The 18,442-nt window shown below is 40.8% G+C and overlaps 1 protein-coding gene and 1 non-coding gene across 2 annotated transcripts in view; both read right to left on the minus strand.

Annotated features, from left to right (window-relative positions):
- Positions 1 to 18,442, minus strand: part of MYNN (myoneurin) — a 131,293-nt gene that overhangs the window by 31,298 nt on the left and 81,553 nt on the right. The window lies entirely within an intron of this gene.
- Positions 11,165 to 11,271, minus strand: LOC129645102 (U6 spliceosomal RNA). The gene has a single exon (XR_008711194.1). It is a non-coding gene; the product is annotated as a U6 spliceosomal RNA (small nuclear RNA).

Genomic DNA, 18,442 nt, shown 5'->3' on the forward strand with positions numbered 1-18,442 from the left:
AACTCCTGTATCTAAGTTTATTTTTTGCTGAGTTGGGACCAGCAACTAGCCCCTTGGATTTTTCAAGTCCAGTGTTGTATTTACTATGTGCCACCTTAATGCTTCATTGGCTTGCTGGCAAAGATTATTAGTGTTAGCCCCACCATCATTTTCTGGCTTAAAATAAAATAATAGCCTTAAAGATTCCTTACCTATGACCTTAGTTTTAATTACTTATGATGAATTTCACGTTATAAAGGGGAATGTGAGAATTTAAAATTACTGAGAAACATGGGTTTTGTTTTGTCTTTAGAAAGAGAGTCTTCTTCTCTAAGGTTGGCTATAGTTTTTGATTTGAGGATGTCATAAGTGTTCATTTAGTTTGTCCTGATTCTGCAGTCAAAAATTTCATATTGGCCTGGCTCAAGATGTAAGAGACAAACAGAAGATACCTGCATCCACACTCACACGAAGTGTAGAGAAAGAGTGGTTTTAAATTCAGGTGAGAATGAAATGACAAAAGGTAATTGCCATTCCTTCCCCATTTATTCTTTTAAGGTAATAATGTGTGATGGAAGTTAAAAACAGCAAAAATATCCAAGACTTAGGCCAAGGTTCGCAATTAAAATCTCTGCAGTGCACCAGACTGGAGAAGGCGATGGCACCCCACTCCAGTACTCTTGCCTGGAAAATCCCATGGATGGAGGAGCCTGGTAGGCTACAGTCCATGGGGTCTCGAAGACTTGGGCATGACTGAGAGACTACTTTCACTTTTCACTCTCATGCATTGGAGAAGGACATGGCAACCCACTCCAATATTCTTGCCTGGAGAATCCCAGGGACGGGGAAGCCAGATGGGCTGCTGTCTGTGGGGTCGCACAGGGTCAGACACGACTGAAGCGACTTAGCAGCAGCAGTGCACCAGAAGGAAACAAAAGGAATGAATCACATCAAGATTAAGAAAATAGACTGTGGATATAGTGGGGAAACTATCCCTTTTAAAGGGGAGGTGGCCTTGTGGGAATGGAGTGCCCAAATTGCAAATATTTCAGGGGGAGACAAAAAGTAGAGATATTTATGTGAAGACTGATTTCAAAATGTTGATAGCTAATTTAAAATAAAATTTAAATATTGTTACTGAAAGAGTGTGAGGTCCAGCTGCTCACTGCTCAAAAACTCATAAACAGGCAGGTTGGTGGAAAGGAAAATTTGCTTTATTTCATATGCTGGCAACTGAGGAGGAAGGAGGGGAAGGCAAATATCTGTCCAAAGGCCAACTCCCACTCTGGCAACCCATGGGGCAAGAACTTTTTTTTTTAAAGACTGAAGGAAGGGGCTACCTGCAAAAACAGAACAGTCAGCTCTGACAGTCATCTTCAAATTGGCCATCCGTGGTCTGACCAGCGTAATCTTGGTTGTTTGAGGTACAGTTAATATCTTCAGTTCCAGGGTCCATTTGTTCCCATTTCTTTGAAGCCAGTTCTCAGAATTGTGGCAGCTCATGTCGTGGGTACAGTCTGGTCATCTTGTAGTTAACTTCTCCACCTGGTGTTTTGCTGTCTACAAGACAGCTCACAGGATATAGCTCAGAATATTATTTATAGCCCTTGAGAAAGAACTAAAGGTCCTTGACTTTGCTTAATGACTACGTTATTATTACTTGGTCTTCTTTCTCTGTTTTGTTTGTGCATTTCTCACTTCTCTGATTAAACTTATTCTTTGACTAAAGTTTTCCACAGACATAAGGCAACCAGAAGACATGCGGGGGTGGGTGGTTGGGGGAAGGACCACAGGGTCCTGCTCCATTTCAGTACGGTTGTATAATAAAGAATTTGTTGTTGTTATTGTTAAGTTGCTAAGTTATATCAGCCTCTTTGCTACCCCATAGACTGTAGCCCGCCAGGTTCCTCTATCCAAATACTGAGTGGGTTGCCATTCCCTTCTCTAGGAGATCTTCCCAACCCAGAGATGGAACCTGAGTCTTCTTCATTGGCAGGCAGATTTTTTACATCTGAGCCTTGGGAAAGCCCCAATAAAGAATTTGGATGGCTTTTATTCCTGAATCCTATATCCTTGGGATTTCCTAGGAGTGCCTTCCTTATTCATGGTGGGCCCCCCAGACCACACCTGATAGCTTATGGGATGACCTAGGATGGAGGCTGGTTACACCAGCGATCCCAAACATGTCCTCATCAGCCAGACCTCTCAAGAGAGTAGTGGGGTTAGAGACTGACCAATGACTCAACCAGTCATGCTGACATAATGAAGTCCCAATAAATACTCTGGACATTTTGAAGCTTGGGCAAGGAAGCTTCACTTTGGGGACCCTCCCACACTTCACCATACACAGCTCTCTCTTTGACTGGTTTGGATTTGAATCTTTTTTCTGAAATAAAACTGAAATTGTAAGTATAGCACTTTTCTGAGTTCTGTGAGTCACTCTAATGAATTATCTAACCTGAGGAGTAGTTGACTGAATTGTAGCCAGCTCGTCAGAAGTGAGGATGGCTTGGGGAACCCCTGTATCACCCCTTATATCACTAAGGGCAGCCTTATGGAGAACTGTGCCCTTAACCTGTGAAGTTTGGCCTAACTTGGATGTTGGTGTCAGAAGTCATTGCAATGGGCCACTCAAAAATATTTTGAGGAAAAATCTGGCCCACTGTACCTACTAATCTGTGACCTTTGGCCTAGGTAAAATCAACAATACTGAAGGAGGAAACAAAAGGCTCTATCTTGAAAGCAGGACTCCATCTTGGGCCGGACTGTGGACTTTGAGCTATATGCCCAGTATCTATGGAAATGACATACCAACTGGAAAACCAGGCCCGGGGCTAAAAGAATACCCTAATTATCTGTGTAACGGAATAGAATCATACATTCTATTATGCTTATTGGGGTATGACCACAGGTCTATTGATAATTGTCCACTGTTAACTACCTAGGCTTAGGGCATATGAAGCACGGGTTAACTTTGATTGTCAGGGAATTTGGGGAGGTGGGTTTGAGCAAGTACACTTAGGGTATATAAGGTTTTCACAAAAACTCGTCGGGATCCTTGGCTAAGAGGAGACTCTGCCTTGGGCCCGCCGGTGTAATAAACTGTACTCCACTATCTGCATTGTCCTTCTGAGTGAGTTTGTTTCCTGGAATGTGTGGCTACAACAATACCAGAAGTTAGGAATGATTTTCCTAACTAGGGCAGTTTGGGCCATCCCACCAGTTAAAGGCCTATGCAAGATAATTGTATTTGAGAGGAGGCTATGCTCGTGGCAACTTTTATAGGCCCCCGGAAATATCACTAAAGACAGAAATTTCAAAATAAAACTTTAATAACATTGTGAAAATAGAATTGGAACTCCTTCCCCACTTAGGACCTAGGATACCAAGGACATTTGTTTCGTGAATCAGCCTGAGGGATAGGCCTGTCCTTCAGTGTCCATCTGTCAGATCCTGGTGGGGTGTGAGGAGGCTTCTACCATGTCTTGGTGAGGTTGAGGCTATTTACCCTTTCTCCACCTTGGTTTAGATCTTCCTTCTTAGAAAGTCATCAAAGTGTGCAGTATTGAAACCGAGTAGAACTCTGTGGGGCTCCCAGGTTCAACTCCTCTCTGGGTCGCCCTTTTTTAATTTGTAGGAAATAGGCTTCATTCAGCCTCTGTGACCTTCCCTGAGCTTCATAGGGCTAATCAGGGAGGAGAGGGAATGCACAAACAATAGAGGGGCAGTCAAGAAACAATAGTCTAGCCTGGAGGCAGAGTTCTGTGGCCCTGGGGCAGGGTCCTCAAGGAATTTTTCTAACAATATCTTTGAATTCTTCTGCAGAACTAAGTCCCCCACCCAGGTTGAGGGCGGGAACTTCAGGCTCACCATGAGATGCCTGGAGTACTGCCCTGTTACCTCACCAACCAATCAGAAGAAAGTCACACACCTTGCAGCTCTCACCCCAAACTTGGCCTATAAAAACTTTCCCCCCATACCCATTGGGAAGTTTGAGGTTTTTGAGTACAAGTCACCCATCCTCTTTGCTTGGCCCTGCAGTAAACCTTTCTCGGCTCCAAACTCTGACATTTTGGTTTATTTGATCTCACTCTGCATCAGGCACATGAAATTTGTTGAGTTACAGTATCTTCAAATTCTCATTTCTTCCCCAAGAGAAGAAGGAAACAGGAAGAAATACTCAAACATTTTAAGCCTGGGTTCTAACCTGGCGGAAAGAATCTAGTATAAGTCATCTAACTGCAGACTCGACATTTATCAAATGGATATACTAAGACTTAAATGGTTTTACTTAAGAGGAGAGATGGGTCTTATTCTCATAGTTTGCAAGAAATGATTTTATAGCATTCTGTTGGGAGCATTGTGTCTATTCCAGCAGAAAGTGGTTTTGATTCGTGTTGGGTATACAGGTAAAGGATGTACAGATAAGGGTGGAAGTGCTAATGTCAGATTTTTTATATCACACTGATTATGAACTTGATTCACATCTGCAATAAGACATACTTTTCTAGGGACTTTCCTGGTGGTCCAATGGTTATAACTCCATGTTTCCACTGCAGCGGGGAATGGGTTCAATCCCTGATTGAACAGGGGGAAGTAAGATGCTGCATGACCAACAAAGAAAAGAAAAGAAAAGAAGTTGTTCTAGAAGATGTTTACTATCCTATGTTTTGTCTTGAGGGCTGTAGGTCTTTACTTCAACGATATTTATGTGTGCATCATGGCTGTCTATGTTAGAAATGTTAAAAGAATAATTATAGCTATTAAACCCGATTTTAGGAGAACCCATCAGAAAAAAAAATACAGCAAATGAAGAAATAAAAATACTGAATTTTTATATCAAGTTCTGAGTGAGGATTTTATAGCTAAAATGAAAAGCATTATTTGTACATATCATTTGAAGAAAATAGTTGAGTTCATCTCAAAATTATTTAAGATGTAAGTAGCTTACTAAAGTGAACCATTGACTTATTTTCAACCTTGGGAGAAAAACTCAATTAAAGCTGCAATTGAACTGTAATGGCACCAAGGAGTTCAACTTGACCTCATATGCCAGGTGATAATCATCTTTCAAGTGTACAAACAAGGAAGCACAGTTATCAAAGAATGAGAAATACATTTGTTCAAAGACCATTTACTGCTTTAACAAGAGGTGAAAGCTTGCCAGAAATGTATAAACACCTAACACAGTGCTATTCATAGGCTTAACATGTTCAAAGACTTGGGGGGCAATTTAAAAATATCTTTGAAGTTGTGGGTATTCATCATCATATGTAATAATGCTTACTTTCTAGAGCCCCTCTCTAAGGAGGGCAGAGCAATTTATCTGACTTATTTTCATGACATCCTTGTGAGATAAGGCAACTACCATTATCTCCCTTTTGCAAATGGAGAAAACTAAAACACTGGGAGGTAAAAATCACTTGAAGAAGGTCAGTAGCAGGCCCAAGAATTTAAACATACACACTAAAGCTTTTAACTCCCATTTTAGTTTAACTACAGAAAACTAAACAAACAAAGAATTACAAAAATAAGCATCTTAAACTTTTTCTTTTTCAATTAAAGAATAATTAATGGTCAACCACTTTTTCCTTGTCTGCCTTGGTAAGGGAAACTGTCTAAAATCAGGCTTTTCACAATAAATAGACTTTTACACTGGAAGGAATGAAATATTTGCAAAACTGTGACATTCATTTCACACTTACTAAATGCTTTGTCTGTAACGTGTTGCATTGTTGAGACTTCAGAGGTGAAAAACATATTCCCCTCCTCAAAGATCTTCCTGGAGGGTAAGATTATATAAACAGGTAATATATTGCATCTGTTTTTTTTGGCCATGCCACATGGCAGGTAGGACCTTGGTTCACCAACCAGGGATTGTACTCATGCCTCTTGCATTAAGAAAGTGGAATCTTAATCATTGGACCACCAGGGAGTTCCCACAGTGTTATCTAAGTTTAACTAAATTCTTCATTTTATTTCCCTAATTCTTACTCACTTTCCCCATCTCCGTAAGTGCCATTGCTGTACACTCAACTGCTCAAACCAGTAATCTGGGCCTCACCCCTGACTCATTCTCCCCTCGCGTCACCATATCCTCTGGTCTATCTCTAATTCATTCCATTACCACCACCCTAATCCAGTTCACTGTTTCTCCTGCAGAGACCTTCTGACTAGTTCTCTGCTTCTTATCATCACCTGTTGCTGCTGCTAAGTCGCTTCAGTTGTGTCCGACTCTGTGCGACCCCATGGACTGCAGCCTACCAGGCTCCTCCGCCCACGGGATTTTCCAGGCAAGAGTACTGGAGTGGGGTGCCATTGCCTCCTCCAATGCATGAACGTGAAAAGTGAAAGTGAAGTCACTCAGTCGCGTCCAACTGTTAGCGACCCCATGGACTGCAGCCCACCAGGGTCACCACCAAATCATTCTTTACAAAGCAGCCTGAGTGAACTTATTAAAATGCAAACCAGACTATGTTTCTTCTCTTCAATAGTTTCACATTGCACTTGGAATAAGATCCAAAATTTTTATCATGGTTTTGCATGATCTGGTCCCTCCTTACCTTTCAACCTCATTTTCTCCCCTCTTCTCTCTTTTTCTGTGCTCCAGCCCCCCAGGGCCCTCCTCCTTTCAGTTCCCAGGACTTGCCAAGCTCTTAGTCACTATAGTTCCTCTGCTTGCATTGCTCTGTCCCTGCACTTGGAATTTTGGGCACCTTCTCAGCCTCATCTCGATATAGATACTGACTCCTTGGAAGCCTCTGACCCCCTTTTAAAGCAGCGTCCCCTTCCTTGTACGACATTTTGTTGGTTACCTTCATAGCATGTTTTCCTGATTTGTAATAACTTATTTACTTATTGTCTGTCTTCCTCACTGGGCTATAGGGACAGGGGCAGGGACAAAGTCATTTACCTCACTGAAATATCCCTGGTGTCTAGTACATAGCAGGTAGTGTTGAGTAAATGAATGAGTGCTGTTGGGACAGACCGCAGACCACTAGTTGTAACTGCTCTTTTATCAGCACAAAGGCCAAATGCTAAGTAGGTATCTGCCAAGTAATAATGCTTTCTAATTTTTTTTCAGTTATAAATGAATGTAACAGTATTACAAAAAAAACATTGAGAACTAGATGACAGTATTTCAGTAAAACTCAAGTACCATTCAGTATATTTCTTTTTAGTCTCTTTTTGACTGTATATTTTACATAATTATATCTGACATGTAAATTTTACAGAATTATTTTTCAAATTCTGCTTTTTACACTTGGTGGTAAAGGCAGCACAGGCATTGCTTTTTGATATTGCAGATCCTTCAGAACTGTTATTTAATACTGTTACTTAATGGTCCATTGAATGGTTGAACCATAATCTACATGACATTTTATCTACTGATGGATATTTAAGTTAATTTCAACTATTTTCCTGCTATTGTGAATAATTATTCTGCACATTTGCCATATTTTGATTTTTTTCTTTAAAAAAAATTTCTTTTTGCCACACTGCACTGCATGTGTGATCTTAGTTCCCTGACCAGGGATTGAACCCATGTCCTCTGCATATGGAGTCTTAACCATTGAACAATCAGGGAAGTCCCTACTATCTTACCTTTATTTTTATTTTTGCCTGTATCACACAGCTTGTGAGGTCTCAGTTTCCTGACCATTGATTGAACCTGAGCCATGGCAGTGAAAGCCTGGAATTATAACCACTAGGCCACCAGGGAACTTCTTGACATATTTTTAGGCTATTCATTTACTTAATTACTGAGAGTGCATGACTAACACAAGCAATAGTATTGGTTTGAAGCAGAATTGTCCAAACTGGTATAGTACCTCTAGGTAATCTACCTATTTTGCTTTCTCGTCTAAAGTTTCCATAATAAATTTTTTTCTGGATCACCACACACTTTGCTAATGTAGGGCATGAGTTTGGACCACAGTTTCAGACTTTGGGTAGCTGTGTAGATTTAATCATTCATTTCTCAAGTCTAGAAGTTTTCTAGAGTCCTTCTACTAAAATGAAGGACATGTATCTTTTTTGTCTTTTCCTCGTCCCTTTTCCCACCTTGCTTTCACTGCCAATCAGTTTTCACAAGGCAGAAGGTAACGATGATATGGAGAATGAGAGAAAGAAAGAGAGGGAAAGAGTGGAAAGAAAGAGAGAGAATAACCAAGAACAGAGTGCGTCTCTTTCTTGGATGGCTCTGACGTTCTAAGTTACAGGGACAAAGAACATCGGCGCAGAGGCTGGACAGGGAGACAATGATGCCGTTCCTACATCACACCTGACTCATGCATTCAGCTGCAGCCATGCACTGCAGGTGGGATAGACTGACCCTGGCCTCTTTCTGGAACGGTTCTAATCCCATCTCCCTTATCATCATCATGGTTCTAGGATGGTCCAGCTGATACAAGTCCCGCACTTCAGTTTAGTGGTTAAGTGAAGTAAGGGTCTCTTCCGATGGGAACGAAGAAGCAAGAAACTGATGTTGCTTCTCTTGGCAACAAAGAGGGAAGCCATTCTGAGGACAGAGTCAACACATAAAGAAAAGCAGAACCCAGAGACACACAGAGAGAAAGGTGGAGTCCTTAATGGACTGGACTGTACTGTACTTCTGGACTTTTCAAATACATGAGCTGATAAATCACTTTATTGTTCAAGTCAGTTGGAGTCGAGGTTCTTGTTGCTTCTACTAAGATCAGTGTAATGATGCAGGAGGACTGGCATGACTGCAGTATGATTGCTATCTTGCCAAGTAATGGTACTGTGTTCCTGTTCTAGGTGGCTTCTGTCCTAGAAGGAAATGTTCTCCATGACATAGGAGGCCTGCCTTGGAGATCTCTGGGGCCTGTTCTTCCTGCACTGGGAACTCCCACAGCCTGGATGCCCAGCAATGAGGGCATTGCCCTTTCTAAAGACAGGACTTGCAACTTTCAGATACTATATTTGCAAGTAAATTTTCTCCTGTTAGGGATGTTTTGTAGCTACCACTACCATGAATGTGGCATGTGATTATTTATAATATCAAACAGCAGAGGCACAGATGCTGGAATGCAGAGGCAGCCCAATCTTGACAAGAGACTTATGCTATTTAGGGATATAGGCCTAAAGACTAGGAAGTTGGAGCCAACTTCCTAAGAATGCTTAGACTGCTTACTCTAAGAGAAGAAAGAATCTTTTCTTCTCTGTGTGTGTCTTGTGTGTTGATGTGTAGCTTTTCAATAATGAGATATACAGTAATGAAAACTTGAATTTTTCCATCTCCCAATCGCATTCCTTCCTTTTCTCAGAATAGGCTGTCCCTTTATTGGCTGGTTGCTTATTATAGAGAAGTTCCTATGAATAATGTTATATCTGAAGTCAGGATATCCATCTACTTTAATTTTTACCTAAAAGTTAATGTTTAGGACTTCCCTGGTGGTCCAGTGGTTAAGAGTCCACCTGCCAATGCAGGGGATACAGGTTCGATCCCTGGGCAGGGAAGATTCCACATGCCTCGAGGCCACTAAGCCAGTGTGCCATAACCACTGAGGCTTCCTGCTCTAGATCCAGTGCTATGCAACAAGAGAAGACACCACAGTGAGAAGCCCGAGCACTGCAACTAGAGAGGAGCCCCTGCTTGCTGCGAATAGAGAAAGTCCACACGCAGCAACAAATCCCGGCACAGGTAAAAAACAAAAACAAAAGTTAATGTTTAAAAAGAGTTAATACATGCTGTTGGATGATTGTCTAATGTGCTATTTCTGTGTGGAACAAATCTTCCTTTGGCATTCGTCACAACAACCTGAGTCTAGAGAACAGCACTGTTGATGATACTGCTTCTGAATTGTTGACTTTCAAGTCAACACATCTTCCCTTCTCCATCAGACAGGATGGTGTTCCAGAAAAATTGTTCTTACCTGTTCAAGTGTAATTTTCTCTGCTAGCACAAGATATGGAATTAAAACAGAGTTATATGACGGGCAAAGGAGAAGACTAGAGGGGATGGCTGTTTCTTTTTTTAAATTTAAAAAGCTATTGTTATGGAAAAAACCCAATTGAAATTTCTGGCCAACCCAATAAAAATAGGGTTGGCATATGATCCTATAATCCCTCTCCTAGACATATGATCTGGGGAAAACTATAATTTGAAAAGATGCATGCACTCCAGTGTTCACTGAAGCACTATTTACAATAACCAAACAGGGAAGCAAACTAAATGTCTGTTGACAGATGAATGAATAAAGATTATGTGGTATATTTATACAATGGTCTATTACTCAGCCATAAAGAAAAATGAAATAATGCTTTTTGCAGCAACATGGATGGACCTCAGAGTTATCATAGTAAGTAGAGGGAATGGTTTGAATTTACCAGTTCTCTCTGCTTTTCTCCTCTCCTGTCTTCTTTCTTGCTTTTCCCCACTTACTTGGTTGTTTGGTCTTTGTCTTGGAGATTCAAATGCTGATTTTTTAATAGGGCACAAAGACTCAGCTATATTATTTTGAATTTCACACTATTTATGCTAATATTTCTTGAAGGTGTTTTGCAGGTATTTGCTTATTTTTTGCATCTGTTTATTCATGTATTCATTAATCCAATAAATATTTATTGAGTATCTGCTATGTGTCATCATCATGCTGGTGCTAGGAATGCCAGGCACTGGGTGACCAAACCTCAGGGTCCCAGGCAGTAAACTAGGGAAGACAGACAGTGACAAATAAACTAATAAATATATAATTACAGAGTGTAAAGAAAATGAACAGGGGATTATGCTAGAGAATAATGAGTAGGGGAGAAGGACTTAGGTAGTAGATGGAGGAGGAGAGGACTGCATATTTTCAGATGATATTTTGTAGATAGGTCTGTGATAGGGATTTTATGACATGCATATGAGAGAAGGGAAGGGAGAATTGGTCATGATCTTAGGTTTCTGCCTGAGCAAGTGGGATGAATGTAGATGAGATTTAATAATATGAGGAAGAATAGGTTTCGTAGGAATGTCAATGATTCCGTGTTTTTATGTTGAGTGAGATGTGAAACATCCAAGTGAAAATATTTAGACAGTTGTCATTAGTTTTAGTTTGTGTATAGGACAGGCCCTGCTTGTTTCCACCAACCAGTGTAATTATTTTTTAATTAATTAATTTATTTTAATTGGAGGCTAATTACTTTACAATATTGTGCTGGTTTTCACCATACATCAAAAATTATGGAATGCTTCATGAATCTGCATGTCATCCTTGTGCAGGGGCCATGCTGATCTTCTCTATAACGTTCCGGTTTTGGTATATGTGATGCTGAAGCGAGTACCATCCAGTGTAGTTATTAATGTTACCTTTCACTCTCAAAAGTTTTGGTTTATATAATATTTACACGGTCATCCCATGTGTTGGTGAAAGTAGTTTCAGTGGATTAGTGAAGTATGATATTGTAATTTAGAATTAGAAACCTATATTTAGTCTTCCTTCCTGTTCCTGCTCTTAAAACCCTTGGAATTTCCTAAGTGGTAAGAATGACAAAGATGTCTTGATATTCACAAGAAATTCCTTTCAGCCACACCTGAGCTTATGTTAATAAGTTGATCTTTGGAAAACACCTAAAGTTGCTACAGAAATCAACCAGGTGATTAGGGGGTTGAAACTTTCAGTCCCACCACCCTTGACTCCTCCATAAGATGTCACAGCCTAGGTTATGTGCAAGCATTCCTTCATTCTTCTCATACTCAAACAACACTTTGTTGAATCCTTTAAAACAATTATTTTGTTAGTACAAGACTAATGGTTGTTGAATACTTTAAAATGATTATTTGTACAAAAACTACTATTGTAACTACTACTATCTGGATTTTATATAGGATAAAATTGAGGGTGAGCAAGGTCTGTGATCTCCTCACTTAACTAATGCTGCCTCTGTACTTCCAACATCACTATGCCCCACGTAATTTATTTAACTTTTCTCCTTTGGACTCTTTTCTTTTTTGGCTCTGCCGCACAGCATTTGAGATCTTAGTTATCAGCCCAGGGATGGAAACTGTGCACCTGCCGTGGAAGTGAGGAGTCTTGACCTCTGGACCACCAGGGAAGTCCCAGGCTGGGCTATTAGGGCAGGTCTTCAAGCTCTTCCTGGCTAGAAATAACACCCAAAGGCACAGGGCTTCACAGAAGCAGCACACAGCAGAAAATAGAGAAAAACAAAAAGTTTATGTTCTAGAATCAGAAATTCATCCACCCCACGTGCTTTATCTATTCTGCGATCTCCTGATAGTCGCTTCTCATTGCCTGGACTTAGGTATATTTATGCCTTTTTTGCCTCTGCTGGCCTCCTTGAACTTGACTATATGTTGTCAATTTGACCTCTGTTTCAATTTGACCCCTCTGTCTAGACTCCCACCTAGATCTGGCCCCTCTTAAATAATCATCTCATCAATGCTATCCCCACTCCAGTTCAGTTATTTTTTATCTTAGCTTTAACCATAGATGGAACATGAGTCATACATTCTGTTGATGGGAATTTCCTGGTGGTCCAGTGGTTAGGACTCTGAGTTCTTACTGTCAAGGGCACAGGTTTGATTCCTGGTCAGGGAAGATCCCATAAGCCACGTCTCATGGCCAAAATAAATAAAATCAATTTTGCTGTATTGATCATACATACAAATATTTTCTCTTCCCCATTGCTTCTACACCTGAATTCCTTACAACATCTGTAGCTTAAAAAACCACCAGTCACAGAACCCTCCTGGATTGTGTGTCTTTCATTAAATCACATGTGTGCATGCTACGTCACTTCAGTCGTGTCTGACTCTTTGTGACCCCATGGACTATAGTCCACCAGTCTCTTCTGTTCATGGGTTTCTCCAGGCAAGAACTCTGGAGTGGGTTGCCATGCCCTCCTCCAGGGGATCTTCCCGACCCAGGGATCAAACCCATGTCTCTTATGTCTCCTGCATTGGCAGGCGGTTCTTTACCACTAGCACCACCTGGGAAGTTCCTTTTTTTTTTTTTTTTTCCCCTCCTGAGTGAGTCTTGAGACTGGACTTTTCTAGATTCTCTTTCAGTTGCCCAGTTATGAGTTAGCCAACTCCTCATTCTCCTTTCCTGTCTGTCTCCAGCACACTCCCTGCTCATCTTAAATAAACACTGACTCATCTTCTCTAGATTCTCAGTTGCATTCAGCCCAGCTTCTCTTTTCCTTACTTGATAATTGGCACACTTCTACATTTCATACCTAGGAATTCTCAGTTCAGTTTAGTTCAGTCTGACTCTTTGTGACCCCATGGACTGCAGCACACACCAGGCTTCCCTGTCCATCATCAACTCCTGGAGGTTGCTCAAACTCATGTCTACCGAGTCAGTGATGCCATCCAACCATCTTTTCCTCTGTCGTCCCCTTCTCCTCCTGCCTTCAATCTTTCCCTAGGAACTCTACCTGTCTGGTATTCAAGTAAAGCAGGAAATTTTCAATCTGGTGCTATTCTGAAGCCATTCGAAGATTATAGAAATCTACACATGAGAGAAAATGACATAAATATAGCAGAGTTAATTACTTTACCAAGTTTCACAGTTGATGATGTCAGAGCCATACTGAATCCCAAGTCTATTTGTTCTAAAGCCTGGGCTGCTAATTACCATGCTTCTTATTTCTTACTTTCAAAAAGTTAATAAAATTACATTTATGTTGAAAGATAACTCTTAAAAAACTAAACATACTTACCACATGCCCCTGCAATTACACTCCTAGACATTTATACCAGAGAAATGAAAGCTTATATTTTTACAAAAACCAGTACATGTGTTCATAGCAGCTTTATTTAAAACAAAACAAAACAAAACCTTTTTATTTTGTATTGGGGTATAGCTGATTAAGTATTCTTGCTTGGGAAATCCCATAGACAGAGGAGCCTGGCAGAGTGGAGTCCATGAGGTCGCCAAAGAGCCGGACCGACTTAGCGACTAAACACAACAACAAATCGCTGGTTAACAATGTTGTGATAGTTTCAGGGGAACAGGGAAAGAACTCAGCCATACATACACATGTATCCATTGTCCCCCAAACTCCCCCCACCCCATCTGGCTGCCACATAACATTGAGCAGATTTGCATCATAGCAGCTGTATTTTTGAGAGCCAAAACATTGGAAAAAAGCTAAAATATCCTCCACTGGGTGAATGATTAAACAAACTGTGGTACATCCATACCATGGGGTGTTACTCAGCAGTAAAAAGGAACCACCGATACCTGCAACAACTTGAATATATCTCCGACATTATTCTGAGTGAAAGACGCCAGTAACACAAGGTCATAGAAATATGATCGCACTTACGTGACCTTCAAAAAATGACAAAATTATAGAGGTAGAGATTTGTGGTTGCCAAAAATAGGGGTGATGGAGGGAAGTAAGGGTAGATGTATCTGCACGTGGGTAGCATGAGGGACGTCTTTGTGAAATGGTTTCAAATCTTGATTACACTGGTGGCTACACAAATCATATTTGATAAAATGACAGAGAATTATACACATACATTACCAATATCAATTGCCTGGTTTTAATATTCTGCTATAGCTGTGCAAGATGGTCCCATTGGGGAGACTAGGTGAAGAGTGTATGGGAGCTCTGTGCAAGATGGTCCCATTGGGGAGACTAGGTGAAGAGTGTATGGGAGCTCTGTGCAAGATGGTCCCATTGGGGAGACTAGGTGAAGAGTGTATGAGAGCTCTGTGCAAGATGGTCCCATCGGGGGAGACTAGGTGAAGAGTGTATGGGAGCTCTCTGTACTATGTTTGCAACTTCTTGCGCATCTATAATTATTTCAAAATAGAAAGCTAAAAAAATAGCCAGATTTTCTTTCATCTTCCTCCTGACTCTCTCTTCTCCAATCCAGCTTGTAACTCAGTCAGAGACTAGGTAACATTAGACTCTTCTTTCTGTCCCCCCAGATCTAATCAGCCTTGAAGTTCTGTTGGTTCCACCCTGAGTGTGCATCTCTGTATTCTGACTGTCCTCCCACCCTCTCTGACTTTGCTTTGTGTCAGATCCTCTAGTCTGATCTTTTGAAATAACTCTTGGACTGGCCTCCTATCCCCTACCTGTCTTTCTCAATGCTGGTGTCCTCTGTAATTTATGAATCAGATCCTGTTACTTCTCTGCCCATGAACAGTTGGTAGTTCCCTGATGCCCATAGCTTCAAATCAACTCAGTGTGGCCAACAGGAGCCTTCAGTTCCTGTTCTCTGCTCCTCTTAGGAGCAATAAATCTGTGTGTCCCGGAGGCTCTTCTCCACTCTGTTTTTGGTAGATTAGTAGATGGTTGGTTTAGCAAGGCAGAGTTTGCACGCATAAGAGGCTGATACCAACCTGTGGGCTTTGGAGGCCCTCCCTTTCCATCAAGGTCGTTTCTCTGTCCAGGGAGCATGCAAGGAGTAGAGACATTCCCTGTTACCCAGAACATTATGCGGTGACTCCCCTTTCTAGTGGTATGTTAGCTGTTGGGGAGGTGGACTTTCTATGCAGGGCCTAACCTCTGGGATAATGAGAGTCCAGGGGATTACGACATTACACCACTTCTCTGCTTATAATCTGTTCTCCTTATACACTTTATATCTTCCCTGCATATAAGACACTATGCATATATGCCTGGGGCTCCCACATGACAATTCCTCCCTAGATTCACCTGCTGGTGCCTGCTGAGCGTGTGGCATGCCACAATGACCTTCAGTTCTCAGAAAGTGTCCTCTCTGCTGGCTCATGTACTGTTCAATTTTCTATCACCCGCACCTTTCTGATTTCTGCTGCATCCACTAAGCAGAAACAGATCTGGTATTGTTCATGTTATTAATGCCTAGTGCTTCTTCATTCTTCTCTCAGGAAATTTCTAACAGTGTTTTGTAGACCCAGCTGTGAGGTTGCTTCCTTCTTACCTCACCTGGACTTCAAGGCTCTTTGAAGGACAGGCAAGCCTGTCTTCCAGCTTTGCATTTCTGATGCTTGTGAGAGGCTTGCACTTGGCTGGTGCTCAGTACACATTTGTTAAATGAACAAATAAATTGTGACTTGAATGAGGGCCCCTCAAAAGCAGTAAAGGCTCTACCAATATTAAACATGATGAAAATACCTTAAAGAATCCAGCAAAGTAAACCATAATGGTTGGAACCAGAAAGGTTGATAAAGCAAAATCAATTAATAGTTTTTACAAACGTTAAGTCCTCTACAGACATACACAACACAAATATACATAGATATACATCATACACAGTGGATGGTGTGTAGTCAGCTTTCATACTTGGATTAACACACTGCAAAGAGTAAAGGTCTCTTTTCCTTTCGTTTATTGGGGGCTTGCTTGGCACCATCCACGTATCACCCTTCACATCTACTCCTCTTCAGCGGGAGATAGCTGACATAGGCCATCGCATAGTGCTCAGCTGTTGACAGTTAAATAAATACTTTTTAAAGGGAAAAATACTTTCTTAGGTGCAAAAACAACTGAATTTCAGCTACCAGATCATTTCCTCCAACTTGTCACCAGGAAAACGACAGATCATTCTTCATGTTGATGGACCTGGAGGCACAGAGCTCTATCTCCCCTTACCAGCAGGAGAGTTAAAATGTGTCTGGATTTCTTGACTCAGATGCACTGCTTTCCTGGTAGGTTTTTTTTTTCCTTTTTCTTAAATTGGAGGATAATTGCTTTATAATGTTGTGCTAGTTTCTGCTGTACAACAAAGTGATCAGCTATATGCATACATTCTACCCCCTCCCTCTTGGCCTCTCTCCCTTCCTATCATCCCAGCCCTCTAGGTCATCACAGAGCACAGAGCTGAGCTCCTTTGTGGTAGCTTTTTGCTCTAAAAGGGCTTTCTCTACATTTGAACTTGCATACTTCAGTCGTGTGCGACTCTTTGCCACCCTGTGGACTGTAGCCTTCCAGGCTCCTCAGTCCGTGGGATTCTCCAGGCAAGAATACTGGAGTGGGTTGCCATGCCCTCCTCCAACATTTGAGGTTAACTATGTACTGTTAGAGGCCCCCCAAAAGGCTGAATTGTTAACTACCCCATTTTTCTGAAGAATATTTATAGCTAAATCTGAAGTTAAAACTGACTTTGTCTTATGCACTTCCAGTGGCTTTATGAGAAAACAAAGGAAATAAATTAATCTGTACCTTAAAACTTCCATGATAGGTCAGCAGGTAAACGATCTGCCTACAGTGCAGGAGACACAGGAGACGTGCGTTCGATCCCTGGGTTGGTAGGATCTGCTGGAGGAGGAAATGGCAACCCATTTCAGTATTCTTGCCTGAAAAGTCCCATGTATAGAGAATTTTGGTGGGCAACAGTCCAAAGGGTCCAAAAGAGTTGGACACAACTGAGAGTCTAAGAACACATATAAGTTAAATTTTTAAATGAAGAAAGATGATTAAAAAGGGATGATATTTATATTTATTTTTCACGTTAGTATCTAAAATGATGAGCCAAATAGAAATCTATAAAACAATGATTTGCTTTTAACTTTTAAGCAGAAATAAGAATAATTGCACATAGCACTTTTTGTGATTTTAGGGAAGAAAGTTTTGTTTGTTATATTTTCTATTCTCCTTAGCTTTCAAATGACTTATGAGTACCAAATCCTATTTTCATAAGGTCACTTTTTTTTCTGTTTTAAATTTATGCCCTGTCAAAACCTTAAGGCTGAAAACTTTGAGTTTAGCCATTTTATTTTTTCTCAACAGTAGATGGCAATATCTGTTCACCTGTAGCAAAAACCTCAATCATAGTAATGATTATAGACTTAGCGTTTATATTTTTCTCTCACCGTGTAGAATGAAATCAGTCTATTTAAAATGGTAAAACTGAACACAGAAACAGTTTGCATGCCAGTATAATCTTACTTTAAAAATTTTGGTTGAAGGGGTACAGAAGTATATGAGTAGATGAAACTATGCCTTTTTTCACTCCAGGGTAGAGAAGCTGGCAGCACCAAGAAAAGGCTGCTAGACGCAGTGAATCTGAGGCAAGAATGAGGAGGTTAAGCTAACAGTTTTTAGCTAGTTCTGTTAAAATTTATGCTCAGATCCTGTTACATACCCACAAAGGTTTTTTGCTTATTTTTTTTAAAAAATTTCAAACTGTGGTTTTGCTTAGAAATTTTTAAACTTATACTTTTTTGCGGGGGAGGGAATTAAGTAAGAAATAAAGAAAGAAAACAATGCCAGTTTTGTACCCAAAGCCCACATTTACACTTTCCTTCTCCAGAAAGAAAAGGAGTAGGGGGTTGAGACTAGGATTTGGGAGAGGTTTCCTTCAGATCCAACCCTGCTCTGATCCCCTCAACTGGAACATTTCTTATAAAGTAGGTTTCTAATGTTTATTTGAAGAAAAGGCCTTGCAGCTTCAAAAATTTCAAAAATTCCAACTGATGGCCTAACAGAATTGTGCTTTACAGGTTCCAAGCGCTACTTCTGTGATAAGTCAATAGATAAGCTTTCTTAC

The sequence above is a fragment of the Bubalus kerabau genome, chromosome 2 (genome assembly GCF_029407905.1).
Source record: "Bubalus kerabau isolate K-KA32 ecotype Philippines breed swamp buffalo chromosome 2, PCC_UOA_SB_1v2, whole genome shotgun sequence".
Taxonomy (NCBI): domain Eukaryota; kingdom Metazoa; phylum Chordata; class Mammalia; order Artiodactyla; family Bovidae; genus Bubalus; species Bubalus kerabau.